This window comes from Dendropsophus ebraccatus, chromosome 1 (assembly GCF_027789765.1).
Source record: "Dendropsophus ebraccatus isolate aDenEbr1 chromosome 1, aDenEbr1.pat, whole genome shotgun sequence".
Lineage (NCBI taxonomy): Eukaryota > Metazoa > Chordata > Amphibia > Anura > Hylidae > Dendropsophus > Dendropsophus ebraccatus.
Window position 1 is genome coordinate 86,593,306 of NC_091454.1, and position 22,895 is coordinate 86,616,200.

The following is a 22,895-nucleotide window of genomic DNA, read 5'->3' on the forward strand; positions in this document are numbered from 1 at the left end:
ATGTTTAAAAGGCCGACGCGTTTCGGGCTCTCTTGCCCTTATTCATGGCTCTAAACAACATGGAATACGGTGTGTTAGAACATACATATCTGCATATACAACCATGTAAGTAACAAAACAGATAAAAGAAAAAACCCACATATAAAGCATATATACATACAGAAATGTGAATGACATGCACAAAATGTAAAATGTTTAGATTAAACAGGGTCTCATTGCTGAGACCTCTGCTGATCTCTACATATATTTGAGAGAAGCCTTACAATAGAGCCTGCCTCCTAATACAAGTCAGATTGAACCGTGAGCCATAATGCCATGCACGGGGTCAAGCAGTCCAGTGCCAGAGGCAGCAAAGCAACCCCAAAACATCAGGGAACCTCCGTCATGTTTTACTGTAGGTGTTCTTTTCTTTGAAGGCCTCTTTTTTTCCTGTAAACTCTATGTTGATGCCTTTTCCCAAAAAGCTTTACATTTGTCTCATCTGACAAGAGAAAATTCTTCCAAAAAGTTTTTGGCTTTCTCAGGTATGTTTTGGCAAACTCCAGCCTTGCTTTTTTATGTCTCTGGGTCAGAAGTGGGGTCTTCCTGGGTATCCTACCAGATGCCGACGTATAGGACGGGTTAACAATGTTGTACCCTCAGACTTCAGGGTAGCTAGAACTTGTTTGGATGTTAGTTGAGGTTCTTTAGCCACCATCCACACAATCTTTTGTTGAAATCTTTTTTTCTTTTTTCATTTCCTTTCACATCTAGGGAGGTTAGCCACAGTGCCATGGGCTTTAAACTTCTTGATGACTCTGCTCATGAACATTCAGGTCTTTGGAGATTGACTTGAGATTGCTCATGCTTCCTCACAATTTGGCTTCTCAAGTCCTCAGAAAGTTCTTTGGTCTTCTTTCTTTCCTCCATGCTCAATGTGGTACACACAAGGACACAGGACAGAGGTTGAGTCAACTTTAATCCATTTCAACTGGCTGCAAGTGTGATTTAGTTATTGCCATCACCTGTTATGTGCCACAGGTAAGTAACAGGTGCTGTTAATTACACAAATTAGAGAAGCATCACATGATTTTTCTAAGGGTGCCAATACTTTTGTACACCTCTTTTTATATGTTTGGTGTGGAATTATATCCAATTTGGCTTTTTGACAATTCTTTTTGTGGTTTTTTATTGAAGACAAATTAAATGAAGAGATTTATACCAAAGCATCTGGAAGAAATTGGTATTATTACTGAATAAATCCCACTTAACCAAGGCTAATATTACCAATAACACAATGTAACAAATTTCTGTTATATTTTAACTGTTCGTGTATAAATTTGGTTAAAAAAAAAACTCTAATGAACTTCAATAAATGCTGAGTATCCCTGCTCAAAAATGAGTTTATTTCCTGGATTTACAACTATACTGCAATTACTGTCAAGAATTAGCCTCCAAATAGAGTCTCCCATCATGTTCTCATTATACTGTTCTTAGCAACGGCATTCAATGTTCATCGTGTCCTGGTGAAAGCGATAGCCTTACTCCTCTGAATAAGCTCCCATGTTCTATTTGAATTCATCAAGACAGGCATCAAGGGTATGAAATTTACATTGTACTTCCCCACAGAGAACTGTCTGCTAATGCTAGTCCTGCCTGTGATGGTGCGCCTGAGTGTCCCGGTTGTCTCAAAGGCAAAAAGGATACTGTCAGGACAGGTAAGGTTACACACGGATGACACAGAGACAGTGCAGCCCTGACGCTGTCCCAAGCACACTGTCCCTGCCTACTTACCTCACACTGTCCTAGGGGACACAGGAGAACTTGGAGCCATCCCCTATGCTAATATAGGTGGAACAGGACACGAGAAAAATACGAGACAAACTTGAGACAAATAAAACACAAGGACAAAAATACACAATGGTGGGTGGTCAGTAAGCTAGGGTCCAACCAGGAGAGGCATATGCCAGTACAAAGTCGCTAGGCAATAAACAGAGTGAATAAGGCAAACCAGATTTGAAAAAAAGGGGATAAAAATACAGACCAAGTCAGGAGACAAACACATAGTCAGGGACACAAGCCAAAGTCAGAAAACCGATAAATCATGATAGCAAATCACAGGGTAGGAAGAGAGTATAGGCACATTAAGTAGATAGTTATAGCTATAGCAGGCATCAGGCATAGACAATGACTGAGTAAAATAAACAAAGTCCTGGTTTCAGAGGTAATTGGAGCAGGCCGACAAGAACTTAGACAGAAGGAAAGGGCTGTCAATCACTTGAAAGACAAGGAATTAAACATTAAGATGCTGGAAGAATTCACTTCAGAAAATACATGGGCGTTAACCAGAATACAATCAATTAGGCCAGGGCAGAATTCACCCATGTTCACACTAGGAATGACGGAGGTGAACAGCACAGTGGCTGCTTACAGATACTTTGTAAGACCACCTTGGAGGCCAAGAATGACCCAATTTTGAAATCTCCCATAACCTCCCAGCCGTACTCATCATACTTCAAGGCACCTAGCAGCATCTTGACACTTGGTCTTGCTGCCCACATATCATTGGACCCACATATAATGCCCCAGACAGTGAGAATACCCTTATTAGTCCTCAGTAACACTAGCCCTCTTTTGACGCAAAACAGTTTTGCTTTGACTAGCCATCACAATTTGTTTCATGCCAAAGTTTCTCAGATCTTCATGTCTGCCCCTTTTCCTGTTTGTCTGGATATAATTTATGCTATTCACCTTACCTGGTGGTTTTAATGCAATGACTGATTGGTGCCAGTAGATGTGATGAAAAGCCTAGGCTTTGGACAATGCCTTTAACAGTTCCCAACACCATAAATTCAGATTTTATTAAATTGACATTTGTTACTTATTAGCAATTAAACATTGCCAGAGTGAATCTAGAATTTCCATTACCAAGCTTTGCATTGTTAAAATAATATGTAGTTCTCTTCCCTCAAAATGGAGATTATATATCAGCAGGCATGATTTATAAAATATACCATTACATGAATACTTTGGCGCTTTCCATTGTACGCAGAGTCAGAAAGCCATAGCTGAATACAAAGACATTTGCACTGTTTGTTTTGTTGAACCAGCGGAAACTGTGTGTAGTTCATTTCAGTTCTGAGCTCAGAGGGGTAATTAGCTCCTGGCATACAGTGGGCTGTTGTGATTCATGCTGGCATATGGAATGCATTCTGCATCTGTCGCTCAGGTAAAGCCTAAACCCTATACGAAAAACTCTACTCAGCATATTATACTTCAAGTATAAGGTCAACAGGAAGAAAGTGGCATTTAACTTCTGGAGAAGACTTGGAGAAGAATTTCCATGTTTCTATAAGGAACTTCAGTGATCTTAAACAAAACCTTGTACAAATAAATTCTTGTTTCAGATAGCAATCAGATGCTTGCTTACAATTTTAGATTTGCATTTACAACATGATGGCTGGAATCTGGTTGGCCGCCATATGCAATGGTATATGCCACACTTTATCATTTAATACAAATATACAGAACACATGCAAACTGTAGAACTAAAGATTTTAATATTTTAACGGGTTATTAGCACTAGTACTCAGATAAAGTGGTCTTAAATAGTTACAGTGGTTGTCTAATATTGAATAAAACAGGACAGCAAATAGCTTCAAATGGCGATATACCCCATACTTGTTTACTTCCATGCTGCAACAACTCATTTCCATGTCACCCAGCAGCCGAAACCCAAACCACATGCATTCTGACTTGTGAATAGCAATGAGGTGCCAGAAGCAATCTTGTGCTAATTAACTTCTAATCTTAGTTCATTCCGTGTCATTTTGAGAGTATAATTTGACCTGGCCAACCATAACTAACTGAGATCTGTGAATGACTTTTTGTTTCTAATCATATTGAAAAGCCTAAAACGTATATGTACTAAAATGTAATCCACTCAACAAATGTGGGGAGACTACCTTTGGAATGATAAATTGTCCTCACTTTCTTACTATCAGGCTGCTGAACAGACAATAGGGTTATTGGATATATATACAGGATAGTTCCAGTTACAGCAATGTTATCATTACAGAGTCATATGTAGACAGCCCAAGTCCTCACACAGATTCTGCCAGCTCATCACCCATTGGAGAATTTCTGCCACATTTCAGCACCCAGGACAGCGCTGGGGAAAATCTGTATCAGCTGCTAAGAAAGGATTATTCACTGCATTCAATGACGTCAATACCTTTCCTGGCACTGTGGATGTAGACACAGTATAAAATGTGCAAGAGAAAGTCGTCTGCTAGTTGTGCAAATCTATACTGATAAATTGCACCTGCTTGTGCTGCCAGATGTGCCCAAACATTCAATCTGGCTTTATTGTCTGTAAACAATGAGTCACAGCTCTTTCAGGTTTTTCTGTACTTGTCAGTGGAGCAGAAACGAAAAGGAAAAAAATAGACATTCAGATGCATTTTCTTTGCTCTGAAAATGGTTAACAATACAAAAAGGCTGCAAAGCAATAATACCAGCAATTCAGGATTAAGGGAAGTTATAAAAATACTGGTGAACAATGTGATTAGTGGTAAGTGATGTGTTACATCACAACGATTGCACTTTAACCCTTTCTGGACCGGGCTAATCTTCGTTTTTGCGTTTTCGTTTTTTCCTCCTTGTGTATATAAGGCCATAGCAGTTGCATTTTTACACCTACAGACCCACATGAGCCCTTATTTTTTGCATCACTAATTGTACTTTGCAATGACAGGCTGAATTTTTGCATAAAATATGTTGCGAAACCAGAAAAAAAATATATGCACAGTGAAATTGAAAAAAAAAAATAAACGCAATTCTTTTTATTTGGGGGGATTCATTTTTACGCCATGTGTCCTATGGAAAAACTGACATGTTATATATTTTCCTTAAGTCGTTACAATTAAACGATATTTTACATGTATAACTTTTATTTTATTTGATGGCTTGTAAAAAATTCAAACCATTGTTAACAAATATATGTTCCTTAAAATCGCTCTATTCCCAGGCTTATAGCGCTTTTATCCTTTGGTCTATGGGGCTGTGTGAGGTGTCATTTTTTGCGCCATGATGTGTTCTTTCTTTATTTTACCTTGATTGCGCATATACGACTTTTTGATCGGTTTTTATTACAATTTGTCTGGATTTGATGCGACCAAAAATGCGCAATTTTGCACTTTGGGATTTTTTTGCGCTTACGCCGTTTACAGTGCGAGATCAGGAATGTGATTAATTAATAGTTTGGGCGATTACGCACGCGGTGATACCAAACATGTTTATTTATTTATTTATTTTTATTTATAAAATGGGAAAAGGGGGGTTATTCAAAGTTTTAGTAGGGGAGGGGGCTTTTTATTAATAACAACTTTTTTTTTTTTTTACACATATACTAGAAGCCCCCCTGGGGGACTTCTAGTATATGCACACTGATCTCTCATAGAGATCTATGCTGTATAGATATACAGCATAGATCAATGAGATCAGTGTTCTATTGCTTTTGGCTGCTGCAGCCAAAAGCAATAGAATGCCCAGTTGGGATCAGCGCCATTACGGCGCAGACCCCGGCCGGCACCAGATGCGGAGATCGCTTCTCCGTGACAACGTCACGGGGAGGGGGGGCGATCTCCCCACTAGACCGCCAAGGAACAGCTGCAGTAAGTCTTCAGATGCAGCTGTCAACTTTGACAGCTGCATCTGAAGACTTAATTAGCGGGCACGGCGATTGGACCATGCCCGCTAATAGCCGCTGTCCCGGGCTACATGCCGCACCCAGGACCATGGCGGTTTAGCGCAGGGTCGCTGCGTGGACTCGTTCTGAACTCCCTCACCCACGCGAGGACGTACAGTTACGTCCTTGTGTGGGAAGGGGTTAACTAGGATTAAAAAAAAATGCAGCTACTTTCTTGCAAGAACAGCACCACTTCTGTCCCAAGGCTGTGTGTGGTATTGCAATTCAGCTTTATTCACTTCAAAGCAGGCAAGTCTGGATAACCCCTTTAAATATGGAAACCATCATCAACAAAAAAACATACATAAAACACTGATTGTTTTGTTGTCACTGATCTAACCAAGGTTGGGATGTGGGTCATGTAAGGTGCATAAAATGGGTTTTCTGAGAGCAGCTGCAGCCATGTCTGAGGAGAAGCCCAAGGAAACCGTAAAGACAGAAAATGACCACATCAATCTTAAAGTGGCAGGACAGGATGGATCCGTGGTTCAGTTCAAAATCAAGCGACACACTCCTCTCAGCAAGTTAATGAAGGCATACTGTGACAGACAGGGTTTGTCGATGAGACACATAAGGTTCAGGTTTGATGGTCAACCTATTAATGAAACGGACACCCCGGCACAGCTCAAGATGGAAGATGAGAATACCATTGATGTGTTTCAACAACAGACAGGTGGCATGTGCTAAGCCAGTTTCTTGAAAGAGGAAGGTGCCCATTGAGCCTTCATGCACCTAACTTCCTACATCTGCCCTTATGACAAGATTATGCTGATCACACAACATTCTGGAAACATTAGCAGACTATGAAAACATTTCATTTAACATTTTCTTTTTCCTTTTGCCCAACATAAGAGTGGTGGAAGTTTTGTTGTAAAGAGGGCCAATATCAACAATTACTTTAATAAAGTGGTTTTGTTTTCTTGTATTTTATTTTTGTGTGGCACTGTTAATTTTATTTTTTTTTTACAGCAATCTTCAGTTGTGTTTTGGTTTTTTCCTTTTTGTCATGTAAATAGTCGGACAAGTTTCCTGCTTGAGTGCTACTGATGTTTATGCCAGAACACTCATGGTTTGTTTGGTTCTAACCGGATTTCTCTACCCTCCAAAGCAACAGTAAAAGCAAGTTAGTTTGGAAGTAGGGGGTCATTATGGGGGGAGGGACATGATTTTATTTACTATGCTACAAACCTCAAATAGATGAGATTTTGGGTGCTGCATCTGACATGTTTGTGGGTAACACCAAATTTGTCTAGATTCTCATACTGTCATTGATTGTCTGAAGGATGTTTAATACTGGGTCTGTTTATACTTGTCCTATGTAAAATCGCCCTGGTTCCTTTTAATGCAGCAAGTAAGCTAAATATTCAGTTATCCATTCCTTTCAAAAATCAACATGCTGCTAAAAAAAACAGTATGCAAGCAAAGCTCTTTTTGGGGGACAAAATTTGGAGGCAATGATCTGTTTAGGACAAGAAAGGTAATCTTGTATCTCTGGTAAACAGAATGCTACAAACTGACCAAGAATCTGAAGAACAAAATAGCCCACTTTTAAACCTGTTCTTAGTGCTTCATGTTAAATTTTCTTAGCTACAGTGGTACTTTGCAATGAGAATTTGCAAGACATTAATGTCTTGCTGCAAATAAGGGTCCCATATTTCAGATACTAGTAGTTAAAGCCAGCTGAGTAATAAAGAAACTCTTCCATATAATAAAGTTCTTGTTTATAACTCAAAAAAATAATATATGCGCAGCGAAATTGAAAAAAAAAAATAAACGCAATTCTTTTTATTTGGGGGGGGATTAGTTTTTACGCCATGTGTCCTATGGAAAAACTGACATGTTATATATTTTCCTTAAGTCGTTACAATTAAATGATATTTTACATGTATAACTTTTATTTTATTTGATGGCTTGTAAAAAATTCAAACCATTGTTAACAAATATATGTTCCTTAAAATCGCTCTATTCCCAGGCTTATAGCGCTTTTATCCTTTGGTCTATGGGGCTGTGTGAGGTGTCATTTTTTGCGCCATGATGTGTTCTTCCTTTATTTTACCTTGATTGCGCATATACGACTTTTTGATCGGTTTTTATTACAATTTGTCTGGATTTGATGCGACCAAAAATGCGCAATTTTGCACTTTGGGATTTTTTTTGCGCTTACGCCGTTTACAGTGCGAGATCAGGAATGTGATTAATTAATAGTTTGGGCGATTACGCACGCGGTGATACCAAATATGTTTATTTATTTATTTTTATTTATAAAATGGGAAAAGGGGGGTTATTCAAAGTTTTAGTAGGGGAGGGGGCTTTTTATTAATAACAACTTTTTTTTTTTTTTTACACATATACTAGAAGCCCCCCTGGGGGACTTCTAGTATATGCACACTGATCTCTCATAGAGATCTATGCTGTATAGATATACAGCATAGATCAATGAGATCAGTGTTCTATTGCTTTTGGCTGCTGCAGCCAAAAGCAATAGAATGCCCAGTCGGGATCAGCGCCATTACGGCGCAGACCCCGGCCGGCACCAGAAGCGGAGATCGCTCCTCCGTGACAACGTCACGGGGAGGGGGGGCGATCTCCCCACTAGACCGCCAGGGAACAGCTGCAGTAAGTCTTCAGATGCAGCTGTCAACTTTGACAGCTGCATCTGAAGACATAATTAGCGGGCACGGCGATTGGACCATGCCCGCTAATAGCCGCTGTCCCGGGCTACATGCCGCACCCAGGACCGTGGCGGTTTAGAGCAGGGTCGCTGCGTGGACTCGTTCTGAACTCCGATAACAGATAACGTGGTGTATATATGTAGTGTAATGATTATTTTGCGGTCGTTACTTGGTCATTTAAAACGTTCGCCGGGGTGATCATGACCATACGACACACCTATTTTTTTAAACCTTTCTACGAACAACTGAAAGATTTCTAATTTTATGAACCAATTAGCGAATTATCTTTCAAAGACCAACGACTTTTTTTTTACATGCTGAAAAACAATTTTGAACGACAGTATAACGATTTTGCCTTTGTCGTTCGCTCGTTTACACCAATTCCACTAAGCGATTATCGTTAACGAGCGGTCGTTGGAGCGAGTTTATGAACGAGAATCCTTCTGTGGAATAGGGCCTTAAGGGCCCTATTTCACGGGCTGATCAATAATGTAAAAAAGCGCTGATCTGCTAGATTGGCGCTCGTTTACTGGGCCTATTCCACAGCCCGATGATCGTTTAGCGAGGGCTGCAGGGATATCGTTACCGATGTCCTTGCCGCCCTTGCAATATACATTACCTAGCAGGGCTTCTCCTCCGCTCCGTCTTCATGCCGGTCCCGCTTGTAGCATCAACTCCGGAGCGGCCTGACTGAGCTGTCAGACCGCTCAGCCAATCACTGGCAGCGGCGGTCCCGGCCTGTGATTGGCTCAGCGGTCTGACAGCTCAGTCAAGGGGCACCGAAGCTGCTGCTGCGCATGGGACCGGGATGAAGATGGAGCGGAGGAGAAGCCCTGCTAGGTAATGTATGCTGCTTGAATAGTCAGTCGCCCGCCGCGCATCGCTATTCCACGCAGTGATGCGCGGTGGGTGACCGATGATTTTAGGTTTGGGCCTAAATAAACGATCAGCCGATGACACAATCATCGGCTGATCATTTCTCTATTCCACCGAGCAATAATCGGCCGAATCGGGCCGATTCGGACGATTATCGCTCCGTGGAATAGGCCCCTAAGGGAGCTAAGAATGCATTCTTTTATTGATTTACATTTTGGGGAGGCACATAATCTTTTAGGTTTTTCTGGAAAACTCCTTTAAATAGTAGGAACATAGGGTTCATCTGTAAAGACAGGAAAATCCATCAACCATTTTAGCACCACAGATACGGTTATATCTATGACCACGCCTACATAAGCCAGGGATTGCTTTGAAAATGATCTTGCACTAAAATCACTTTTTCATCCCTTCTGTAAAAGTGATGGGTCTTCCTGCTGTGTGCTGGGGGGGGACCCTTGACTAAGGGGCCTATTCCACGGAGCGATAATCAGCCAAATCTGTCTGATTCGGCCGATTATCGCTCTGTGGAATTGAGAGAGCGATCAGCCCCAGGGGGGCTTCTAGTATATGTGTAAAAAAAAAAAAAAAAAAAGTATTGTTATTAGTAAAAAGCCCCCTCCCCTAATAAAAGTCTGAATCACCCCCCTTTTGCAAGGTTTTAAATAAAAGTAAATAAATAAATAAACATGTTTGCTATCGCCGCATGCGTAATCGCCCGAACTATTAATTAATCACATTCCTGATCTCGCACGGTAAACGGCGTTAGCGCAAACAAATCCCAAAGGGCAAAATTGTGCATTTTTGGTCGCATCATATCCAGAAAAAATGTAATAAAAAGCAATCAAAAAGTTATATGCGCAATCAAGGTACCGATAGAAAGAACACATCATGGCGCAAGAAATGACACCTGACACAGCCCCATAGACCAAAGGATAAAAGCGCTATAAGCCTGGGAATGGAGCGATTTTAATGAACCTATATTTGTTAACAATGGTTTGAATTTTTTACAGGCCATCAGATACAAGAAAAGTTATTCATGTTATATATCGTTTTAATCGTTACGACTTGAGGAACATGCATAACAAGTCAGTTTTACCCCAGGACAAATGGCGTAAAAACACAATCCCCCCAAATAAAAGAAATGCATTTTTTTTCAATTTCACCACACTTTGATTTTATTTCTGGTTTTGCAGTGTACTTTATGCAAAAATTCAGCCTGTCATTGCAAAGTACAATTAGTGACGCAAACAATAAGGGCTCATGTGGGTTTCTAGGTGGAAAAATGCAAGTGCTATGGCCTTTTAAACACAAGGAGGAAAAAACGAAAACGCATAAACGAAAAGTGGCCCCGTCCTTAAAGGGTTAAGCATTGAAATGTACATGTAACTTTTATTCTATCGGTAAAACAACAAGTTCTTTATTCATCAGGTTCAGAGAAGTTGAGGTTGTAGATTATTAACAACAGAAAAAGGAAGTCCTAAATTAATATAAAGCAATTAAAATCATAAATGATGTACATAATTCAGATGGAAATTAAAGGAGATGTCCCATCAACTTAGAAATGTGCAGGCAGAGGGGGTGTGTGAAATATGCCTCCTGGGTCCTGCTCACCGCTGCCATCCTTTGCATGAAACTGGGTACGTCACATACCCAGCTTCTCATGCAGCAGCGGCACGGCTGAGCGGCCGGGTTCGTATCATTGCAGCTAGCAGAGCTGCAGTATCCCGGCAGGGGCGCTACAAGATAAGGGGGAAGGGTAAGTTAACTTGTTAGTTATTTTCACACCCATTCCCGCCTGCTTGCAGATTTTTTAGTTGGTGGAAAGTCTCCTTTAACTAACTTTTGCAGGACTGTTAGGATAGATTCACACGTAACGGATCTGGACTAAAATTTTCATGAAAATTCCGCTGTATGTAACCCAATTCAGAATAACAGTAAGGGATTTGCAGAGGATTTAGCTGCAAACTCGCAGCGTGAAATCCACTGCAGATCTGTTGTGTGTGATGTGTATAATGATATTAAAATTCTTACGTATAAATTTCATTTTGGATTCACCCCCTTGTGGAGTATTATCACCATGTAAACGTATATATACACTGTATTTATAGAGTTTTTTTTTTTTTTTTTACAATAGAAAGCTTGTACATACTTGGACAACAACCATGTCCATGTAATTGTGTGTAATATATATATATATTTAACATATACATACATACATACACACATACATTTTTATTGATTTTTTTTTACAATAGAAAGCTTGTACATACTTGGACAACAACCATGTCCATGTAATTGTGTGTAATATATTATTATTTTATATATTTATACATACATTTTTATAGTTTGTTTTTTTTTACAATAGAAAGCTTGTACATACTTGGACAACAACCATGTCCATGTAATTGTTTAATGTTTTTATAAATTATAAAAGGATTAAGGAATTTAAAAAATAATAAAACACTAGGTAAAACAGGTTCTGGCAAGAACCTGGGGGTATAGATAGACAGTAAATTCAACTTCAGTGATCAGTGCCAGGCAGCAGCTGCCAAGGTTAATATAACTGTGCGATGCATCCAAAGAGGCATAGATGCTAAAGATGAGAACATAGTCTTGCCTCTTTATAAATCACTGGTCAGACCACATAAGGATTCCCCCCCCCCCCCCCCCCAAACCACTTGTACCTTCTGATCAGTAGTGGATCATAATAGGGGCGTTTCGGGCGGTAGCCCGGGGCCCTGAGCTCCTGGGGGGCCCATGACCACCCAAAAAGACTTATACTTTCAGTGGTGTACTGTCTCCTGGCTACACTTCCGCAATGATTTGCAAAAAATCACTGTTTTTTATGGCAATTTTGCACAAATCAGGACATCATGACATTATCTGTTCTGTACTGTGAACGCCAGGCTAGTGCTGCCATAGTTACAGTGGGGGGGGGGCAGGCTTGGTGAACAGCCCGGGGCCTATGGTAAAGTTAATCCGCCCCTGCTTCTGATAGCTTTTAATCCAAGATCTGTCCTGGGCTCATTTCGGCAGGAGATGCAGTTATTGTCCTAAAAAACAACTTTTAAACTTGCAGCCCCGTGCCAAACGGGAGTATCTGTGCCCTGACTGTGCACCACCCCTCCGTCCCTCCTCATCATTAGGAATGCCACTCCTTTTATTTATCCTGTCTAAACATTGCACAGGTGCCTTAATGATCCAGCCCATGTTCAGTATTCACACAGCTAATGAATAGGAGATGATCTGCCTGGAGCATTCCTAATGATGAGGAGGGACAGCCTAATGCATAGACATTCTAAGCCTCGGCCATTGGTCACGTTGTTTTTTAGGACAATAGCTGCATCACCTGCCGAACGTACCCCAGGACAGATCTTGGATTAAAAGCAGCTATCTGTGGGTACAAGCGGTTTGGAGGGGGGTCAGATTGTGGGTACAGAGTCACTTTAATATGTGTGACATCATTGAGTGTATATACACACTACAGATGAAGTTACCCAGAAATCCTTGACAAAGTGGAAGGGTGGGTTCACACTGAGGAATTCTTGCGGATAAATTCAGCGGAATTCCATCGCCTGTACGTGCGCGCGTACAGGCGACAGAATTCCGCAGAATTTATCCGCGAGAATTCCTCAGTGTGAACCCACCCTAACAGTAGACGAAATGGCCGAAGGCTGGGAATCTGCCTCTTTTTTGCTGTCATTATGTTTTTATAGACCCATAAACTAAATGATGGATTTTAATTGAAAATGTCGCTATAAGTAATTTTTTGGTCAATTGTTGGAATAAATATAAGTATCACGACATGGCATGAAATATAAACTGCTTTAAATGTGCCACTCCCCACTATATGCGGCCGATCCATCTACTAGGATAGCTAGAATTAAACAAGGACTGTTCATTATATTTCACTACCCTAAATGCAGACAATAATCCCTCCACTACCCAGATTACCAGAAATGCTAGCATTACACCCATCACTACCAGGGGCGGTCTTGGCATTTCTGGGGCCCCAAGCGAAGTTATGTCTGGGGCCCCCCCCTCGACACGAGTTCCAAAACAATAGACCGCTGTGTGTTGCCCCCAGTAGTATATACCCCTTGTGTGCTACTGCCAGGAATATATACTCCTTGTGTGCTGCCCCCAATAGTATATACCCCTTGTGTCCTGCCCCCAGTAGTATATACCCCTTGTTTGCTTCCCCCAGTAGTATATAGACCCCTGTGTGCTCCCCCAGTTATATATAGCCCCCCCCCCCGTGTGCTCCCCCAGAAGTATAAAGACCTCCTGTGTGCTGCCCCAGTTGTATATAGACCCCCTGTGTGCTGCCCCCGGTTGTATATACCCCCTGTGTGCTCCCCCACTAGTATATAGGCCCCCTGTGTGCTCCCTCAGGGGTATTTAGCCCCCCTTTGTGCTCCCCCACTTGGATATAGACCTCCTGTGTGCTCCCCCACTTGGATATAGACCCCTGTGTGCTCCTCCAGTAGTATATAAACCCCCTGTGTGGTTCCCCCAGTAGTATATAGACCCCCTGTGTGTCCCACCAGTATTATATAGACCCCTTGTGTGCTGCCCCAGTAGTATACAGACCCCTGTGTGCTTCCCAGTTATATATAGACCACCTGTGTGCCTCACAAGTAGTATATAGACCCCCTGTATGTTCCCCCAGTAGTATATAGACCCCCTGTGTGACCCACCAGTAGTATATAGACCCCTGTGTGCTCCCCCACTTGAATATAGACCTCCTGTGTGCTCTCCAAGTTGTATATAGACCCCATTCTGCTGCCCCAAGTGGTATCTAGACCCCCTGTGTGCTGCCCCCAGTAGTATATAGACCCCTCTGTGAAGCCCCAGTATTCTATAGCCCCCCTGTGTGCTTTCCCTGTTATATAGCCCCCCTGTGTGCTCCCCCCATTTATATAGACCCCCGATGTGCGCTCCCCCAGTTAAACAGACCCCTGTGTGCTCTCCCTCCCATATAGTATATAACACAATAAAAAAACACTTATACTCACCTGGGTCCAGGCGTCTCCTCTTCTCTTCACTCTTGTGGCCGCAGGAAGGGTTTTCCCTGCGATCACAAGAGGCCGCACTCCCCTTGTCCTGGCACCGATGCTCCAGTGATGTGACTGGAGCGCCGGCACCACAAGGACAGAGCGGCCACTTGTGACCGCAGGGAAAACACTTCCTGCGGCCACAAGAGTGACTGACAGGAAGGGAGCCAATGTCTCCCACCCTGTCAGTGCTGCTGCATGTAACTATGAGCGCTCATTACGAGTGCTCATAGTTACAGTTCAGATGGCAGCAGCGAGCGGGGCAGCGGCCCTGTCCAGCGGTCTTGAGCACAAGAGCGGGGCTTGGGGGCCCCCCTGGATGTTGGGGGCCCCAAGCGATCGCTTGGGGTGCTTGGTGCCAAAGACCGCCACTGATCACTACACTAGATAACCAGGGCAGATCATATTAACCTCTATACTACCATCAGGAAAGTCCAAGACTGGCCTCAGACTATGTATTTTGTTGAAGAAAAAAGCCAAAATTGATGCACAGCAATTTCTTTTGTCAAAAACGCTGCAGTCAGATGTTACCTGGGAGCCAATGGGGAAAAATTTTATGCAATATCTACAGGATGTCTTTTGCCATTGTTTTTTTTTTAGTGTAGTTAGGCTGTTTTAGCACATTTTCAATTTTCTCAAACATGTGTTCTTTAGAGTTGATTTGTGCTCCCTGACGAAAGGCTTTCACCCTTTTTTCTATATTAAGGTCTTAAAAGTTACTTTGTCATAACTAAAACAATTTTCTGCAAATGGAATGAGAAGTACGCCTAACATTTCTGTGTACATCTTTGCACGGACTCCGAACCCTTACCTGAAATTTGATTGTTTTCTTCAAGCATCATCTTTCTATGTTTTATTAGAAAGGCACCAGATTTTCAAACAATTACAAGTTCCAACATTTATTTCACAATCAATGTAAATCAATCACTGAGCAGCACAATGTAGGCTATAGCTTAAGGTAGGTGCTCAACCTCAGGAAGCTGGACTCCACGCTTCTCCAAGATACCAAAAAAAAAAAAGTGGTACTCCACAGTTTCAAGATCAAAAGCAGTGCTTTATTACGCTTCATTTTGTGACATTTCAATTCCACAATAGAATCTTACTCAAGCCTTGAATAGGATTCCATTGTGAAATCAAAATGTCGCACCATGATGGGTGAATAACGTATTTTTTTTTATCTTGAATGTTCGGAGTGCTGCCTTCCATATTTATCACAGAGTTTCTCATGTCTTAAGGCCCTATTCCATGGAACGATTGTCGGTCGTATTCGGCCGATAATCGTCCCGTGGAATACAAGCCAACGATCAGCCGACATCGTTCATCAGATCGTGCAGTCGTTTGTCTTTCAAGCATGTTGAAAAACAAACGACTGATATAGCAGCGATCTGCTGCTGTCGCTCCGCGGAATAGGAGCAGCGGCAGCAGACCGCCACTATCCTCTATAGGCTGCCTGGACGATCAGTGATCCCCCGGGCAGCCCCCTCCCCCCGGACTCACCCCCTCACTGCCGCCACATGGAATAGCAGCAGGAGCGAGCGGGGAACAAGGAGCAAATGAGCACTAATAGCGCTTGTTTGCTCCTCTACATCACCCCGTGGAATAGAGCCTTTACCTACAGTGCTGCAATATCTAATGGCTCTGGATTAAGGCAGAAAAAGACATGGACACTAAGACACCTTTACATGGATGCAAACTTTTGATAGCAGATTAAAAGGAACCCAACAGATCTATATGATGCTCAAAGCTGCAGACTTGGACAGATAGCTGATGGGGAGGTAAAACAAATGATATCTGTTTCTTAGCTGATGACTGTTTGCAAATTTATAAAATTGTGTTTTCCTTGTCAACTTTAGGCATATTGTCACCTTACAAGTATATGTACTGCATGTACTTACTAGAGATAATCGCAACTTGATTGTTTGGCATTTGAATAATGGTGGCTGAAGAAGTTGGATGCAGCCCCAGTGAGGCCTGGCTGAGGTCGACAATGACCAATAACATCAGGAGAAAAGGTGTAAGACTCGCACAAAGCAAATTAAGAAAACCAGAATTACTTACGGTAATGATGTTTTCATAAGCCCATGACAGCACCCCTGGAGAGGACCTCCCACCGCTTGACAGGAAACCTGAGAAGATAAAAGCTGACACACCTCTCCACACCTTCAGTTCATATAAAAGTACTCCAGCGGAGCAAACATATCGTATGATAATTGATAGAAAAATAGAAGAAAAAAATAGAAAGAGAAATCCGTAAGGATAGGTAAGATTAATAGGGTGGGTATACCGGAGGGGTGCTGTCATGGGCTTATGAAAACATCATTACCGTAAGTAATTCTGGTTTTACCCAGACGCCCTATGACAGCACCCCTGGAGGATAAGCAAGTAAATATACGAATTAGGGTGGGACAACAGCAGAAAGAACCTTGCGCCCAAAGGATAGGTCAGAAAGTGGATTCAGTTGGAGTCTGTAGTGACGAAGAAAAGTGTGAGGAGAAGACCATGTTGCGGCCCTACAGATCTGATCTAGAGAGGCGTCTGCTCTCTCTGCCCAAGATGTGGCTACTGCCCTAGTGGAATGTGCGGAAAAGTATGTAGGCGGGTCTTTCCCCTGAGAAGTGTAGGCTAGTGAAATCGTATCCTTAATCCACCTACTAATAGTAGGTTTGGACGCTAAAGTCCCTCTGTTTTTGCCTGAGAACTGAACTAGTAGGTTCTCTGATTTCCTAAAGTCCTTGGTAGACTCTAAGTAATGTATCAAGCATCTCCTGACATCTAAATTGTGAAAGTTCCTTTCTCCATCATTCTTGGGTCTGTCACAGAAAGACGGGAGAACAATATTCTGGTTTTTATGGAATTCAGATACCACCTTAGGAAGAAAGGATGGAAGGGTCTTCATTGTTACTCTATCCTCCAGGATAATGGTGTGAGGAGGAAAGGCTGATAATGCCTGGAGTTCACTAACTCTCCTAGCAGACGTAATAGCTAAAAGAAAGGTGAGTTTGAGAGATAGCATTTTTAGTGATAAAGACTCTAAAGGTTCAAACGGAGGTTTAGTTAAGGCCTCTAGGACCAGGTTTAGATCCCATGGGGGAATAGTGACTCTAACTGATGGATTTAACCTGAGCGCCCCTGTGATAAACCTTTTAATTAGTAGGTTATCTGCTAGTTTATGGTTTAGGAATGTACTTAGGGCTGAAATCTGAACCTTGAGGGTGCTAGGTTTTAAATTTTTATCCAGCCCTGTCTGCAGAAAGCTAAGAATTAATGGGATGTTAGGTTCCCCTAAAGGGTCTTGTTTTCCCTGAGAAAATTTTAGAAAGGCCCTCCATGTTCTTAAATAGATTGAAGACGTGACTTCTTTTCTACTTGCTAGCATAGTATTTATGACATCGTCTGTGAGGCCCCTACCTCTGAGGATTAGCCTTTCAGCATCCATGCAGTCAAGTGCAAGTGTGGACAGGTCGGGTGCTGTACTGGGCCCTGGGAGAGAAGATTCTTCTCCGGGAGGATCCATGGTTGGGCGACTGACAGCCTTCTCAGTAGCGTGAACCAGGGTCTCTTTGGCCAAAACGGAGCTATGAGAATGACCTGAGCTCTGTCTTCTATTATCTTTCTCAGAACTCTGGGAATCAGGTTGAGGGGGGGGAAGGCATAAGCTATCTCTCCTCTCCAACTCTGAGAAAGTGCGTCTACCGCCGCTGGGCAGTCTCCTGGCCTGAGGGAGTAGAACTTCCTGACTTTCCTGTTCGCCCTGGTCGCAAATAGGTCGACTGTTGGAGGCATGAATCTGCTGGTGATCTGCTGAAACACCTCCTCGCTGAGAGACCATTCTGATTGGGTTATTTTCACCCTGCTTAGGAAGTCCGCCTGGATGTTTTGGTCCCCCCTGAGATGCACTGCTGTTAGTGACAGTAGATGTTGCTCTGCGAACAGGAAAATTTGGGCTGATAGTTGCAGGAGAGTCTGGCAGCGTGTCCCCCCTTGTTTGTTTATGTAAGAGACAGCTGTGGTGTTGTCTGAGTATACTAAGACATCCTTTGAGGACACTAAAGGCTCTAGGTCTTGTAGGGCTTGAAAGATCGCATACAGTTCTTTGAAATTGGAAGTCTGCTGTCTGAGATGAGGAGGCCAAGTGCCCTGGGTAAAGGTATTGCCCAGGTGAGCTCCCCAGCCCCAGGGGCTGGCGTCCGTTGTTAGATTTAGTTGTTGTGCAGGTGACCATCTTACCCCCCTCCCCAGATTTTTGGGGTCCATCCACCAACGGAGACTTATCCTTGCTTTGGAGGATAAATGGAAGGTCTTGTTTAGCGTTTGCTGACTGCCATTCCAATGCTGAAGAATGTCCCATTGTAAGGCTCTGGTTCTGGACTGAGCCCAGAGTACTGATTGGATACAGGATGTAAGTAGCCCCAACACCGACATTGCATGTCTCAACACCGGTTCGGGGCAGAGAAAGAGTTCTTCTGCTCTCCTGATAACTACCTCTCTCTTTGGGGGAGGGAGAAGGGATAATAGTCTCTCTGAGTCCAGTAGAGTGCCCAGAAATACACACTGCCTGGAGGGACATAGGTTTGATTTTTTCAGATTTATGTTCCACCCTAATCTCCTGACAATGTCCGATACTAGCTGGATCTGGGCTTGAAGATGCGGGATTGAATCTGCTACCAGCAGGAAGTCGTCCAGGTATGGTATTATGAGGATATCTTGTTTTCTGATATAAGATGTCATATCTGCCACAATCTTTGTGAAGGCTCTTGGCGCCTGAGATACTCCGAATGGCAGGGCTCTGTACTGGAGGTGAGTCCACTTTCCCGCTATACATACTGCCACTCTGAGAAACCTTTGATGTATCGGATGGATGGGAACGTGATAGTATGCGTCCTCCAGATCTATTGACGCCATGACGCAGTGTGGGGACAACAAATTTATTGTGGACTTCAAGGTCTCCATGCGGAATCTTTTGTATAGGAGGAACTTGTTGAGACCCTTTAGGTTTATGATGACTCTGTAAGAGCCATTTGGCTTTTTTACCAAGAACAGTGGGGAATAGAACCCCTGCTGGTGTTGTAATGGAGGAACTGGGATCAAAACATTCTTGTTGATCATAGACAAAACCTCTTCCTCTATAATCATTTGTTTTGCCGGATCTGACAGGATTCTGGTGGGGAGGAATCTGTCTACTGGTGGGCTTCTGAACTCCAGAAGCAGACCAGAAGAGATTGTATTTAGAACCCAAGGACTGGGAGAAATTTCCCTCCAGGCCTGGGCAAAAAAAGACAGGCGCCCCCCCACCTGCATCCCGTCATTGTTGAGGGGGTTTAGGTTTATCATCCTTGGAGTTGAACAGGAATCCTCTGCCTTTCCCTGGCACTCTGAACTTCCTGTTGTCCTGGTTGGGACGAAAGGACCTCCTGGTTTGTCTTCTGCCACGAAAGGACTCCTGCTGTTTGGGGGGAGCGGGAAATTTTTTCTTGTCTGATGCCTTCTCTAGGAGAGAATCTAGAACAGGACCAAATAGCAAATCTCCATTACATGGAATACCACATAATTTTCCCTTTGCGGCTACATCCCCTTTCCATGCTTTGAGCCAAAGTGCTCTTCTTGCGGAATTAGACAGCGCTGCTGCTCTTGCTGACATCTTTATGGTGTCTGTAGAGGCGTCTGCTAGGAAGTCTACCGCTTTGGATATCACAGGTAAGTCATCCAGTACCTTAGTGGTATCCTGATCATTAGATAACTGAGTCTTTAATTTAGTTAGCCACATTCTTAAGGGTCTTGCTACGCAGGTAGCTGCGATACTGGTCCTTAATGCACCTGTAGCTGCCTCCCAAGTTCTCTTGGAAAAATAGTCAGACTTTCTGTCCATGGGATCAGAAAGAGACCCGAGATCATCAAAGGGAAGGGTATTTTTTCTCGCAATCTTTGCCACAGGTGCATCAATAGCCGGGGCCTTATTCCATGAGCTACATTCGCCCTCCTCAAAGGGATATTTCCTCTTATAATACCTGGGAATAAAAAATTTTCGGTCTGGGTTTTGCCACTCGTTGTCAATTAATGCTTTAATACTTTTGTGAACAGAGAAGTTATGCATCTTTTTGGGAGCTAACCCCTCATATAACGCATCCTCAGGTGACACCGTCACCTCTTCCTCCACTATATTCATCGAGGATCTGATTGCTTTAATAAGCTGTTCAGTATCTTCTGTAGGACAGAGAGCTCTAGAAGTGGAAGGCTGTTCCTGATCTTCATTAGAAGAAATTAAATACACTTCTCCTTCTTCCTGATCCTCACTTGGAGCTATTGGAGGTTCAGAGGTTACTGAAAATCCAGGAGCAATGAGTGGGGTTTCTGCAGCTGGCCTATCAAATCCTAGATTTCTTAGGGAAAGCTGCACTTCGTCCCTGACCACTTGTTTTAAGTTATCCGCCAGGGAAGAGGCCTCCTGAGCCACTAACTTATCCACACAGTATTGGCAAAGTGACCTGGAATAATCATCTGGCAGTAAATTTCCACATTCCCCACATTCTTTATGGTGGTGTTTAGATGATCTCTTCCTATGGGATCTATCAGATGCCTATAAAGCAATATTTAACGCCAAATTAGCAATATAAGACAAAGAGGAGGGAATACTCTCACCAACATGCCCCTCGTCCCACTGGTACCGTGTCACGGTCTCTCGAAGATTTGGACGATCTCTCATGGCGTCCCCGCTCTCTCCTGCCCGAACTTTCAGACATAATGTCGGCAAGGCAGGTTGTTATCTCCTGATAACTGTAGGCTGGCTGGGTGAGTCCCTCTCCTGGACGCCTAGGAGTATGGACGAAGTGCTGGAGTGCCCCTGGCCCTATAAGCACCTGGACCGCCTCCTCCACAGCTGCTGGATGCGGCGTCCCGGCGTGTGACGTCATCAGCCAGCGCCGCGCAGCCCCGCGTCACTTCGGGCGGGTACGCGGCGTCTGACGTCACCACGCGTGCGTGCGTACGCACGCACGTCACGTGACCCGGAAGTGCCGCGCCAACAGCGGCACTCCGGGCATGCGCAAATGCGCTCCGTGAGTGAGCTGGCGGGACGGACACGGCCTACCCAAACCACAGCCCCTGGAAGACCCCCGCCCAGGAGCGGAGATCCCCCAGGAACCGCAGGAGCCTGCAGCACCCTCCAGGGACCTCAGCCCAGGCTTATCCGGCTGCTGTCCGCAGACAGGCTTCTGCCTCCAGGGAGCCCCACTACTAAGATTCAACTACGGGGGACCTGCAGCCAAGAAGGTATGGAGTCTGTGCCATCTTCACCCAGGATGGGCTCTTCTGAGGCCTCCTATCCGCAGGACAGGAAACCTGAACTGAAGGTGTGGAGAGGTGTGTCAGCTTTTATCTTCTCAGGTTTCCTGTCAAGCGGTGGGAGGTCCTCTCCAGGGGTGCTGTCATAGGGCGTCTGGGTAAAAACTTCAGGAGGATTTTAGGTAGTTCTTGTGGACGCGATTCACTATGATTTTCCTGGAAAATGCTTTTAAACAAAGCAATGAAATGGATTAACTATAAAGATCAGTTGAGTGGATAGTGAAGATCACTTGATGGAAGAAGAAAACATATCTAACAGCAAATGTCTCTTATCGTTACTATGCAGACAGATAGGAAAGCAATGCCCTGCAAAGAACAGGGTTGGAATAATTGTTTTCTTGTAGAATAGTCTCTGAGGTAAATTGCACCTTTTGACTATGGTAACCATGGTAACAAATCTAGAGACCATCACTGTCTGTTGCTTTTATCAGTGCTTTATATTTTCTTACAATTTTATATAATATTTTATGTCAGATACATCTGTCAGCAAAAATAGCTGTAAGATATAAAAGGTCTGTTTAAGAAAGAGGTTACAGATGCAAGGGTGGGTGCAGATCCAGGAAAAATGCATCACCTATACCGCTAGATTGACTGGGGACATCTCCCCTGCATCAAAGTTACATTTCCAGTGGGAGTTACTACGTCACAATTACACTTTAGGCTATGTTCACACAATGAGACAGCCGCCTTTTAATAAATTACGGACAGAAATAATGTTCATGAACATTCGTTAGTTTATAACTTTCCTTTTCCAAGTGTGCTGTTAAGGTTATTCTTGACAATGTAAAGCAAAGTTCATATTGTGCTACACCAGCATGTTGTTTGCATACAGAAACCTCTAACAAAAGGATGTGGAAGTATTCTGCAGCAGGCCGCCACTGCCAACAGCCTAGTTTAGTTTACTGGCTGCAATGTAGTCAACTAGTGACTATGTTCAGGGAGTATGTCGCATATAGGTTTAGCAGGACCTTAAAGTGCAGTACAACAATTTTTTGAGTTGTACTAACTAAACAATATGTGTGGGAAATGCGGGTAATTGGTACTTGACTAAATTGAATGCAGCTATTATCAGTAATAGTTTACCTAGCCTTATACCTTATGCTTCCTTTTAATATCTTTATATATCTGTCTAAGCTTTTACTTGTGCTGTTCATTAACACAGAAGGCATAAGAGATACAGGATTCATAAAACAGACATTTTGGTACAAATAAATGTTTTCATAA

The 22,895-nt window shown here is 43.1% G+C and overlaps 1 pseudogene; it reads left to right on the forward strand.

Moving 5' to 3' along the window:
- The first annotated feature begins 6,120 nt into the window (after nucleotides 1–6,120).
- Nucleotides 6,121–6,638, forward strand: LOC138775073 (small ubiquitin-related modifier 3 pseudogene; annotated as a pseudogene).
- The last annotated feature ends 16,257 nt before the right edge of the window (nucleotides 6,639–22,895 follow it).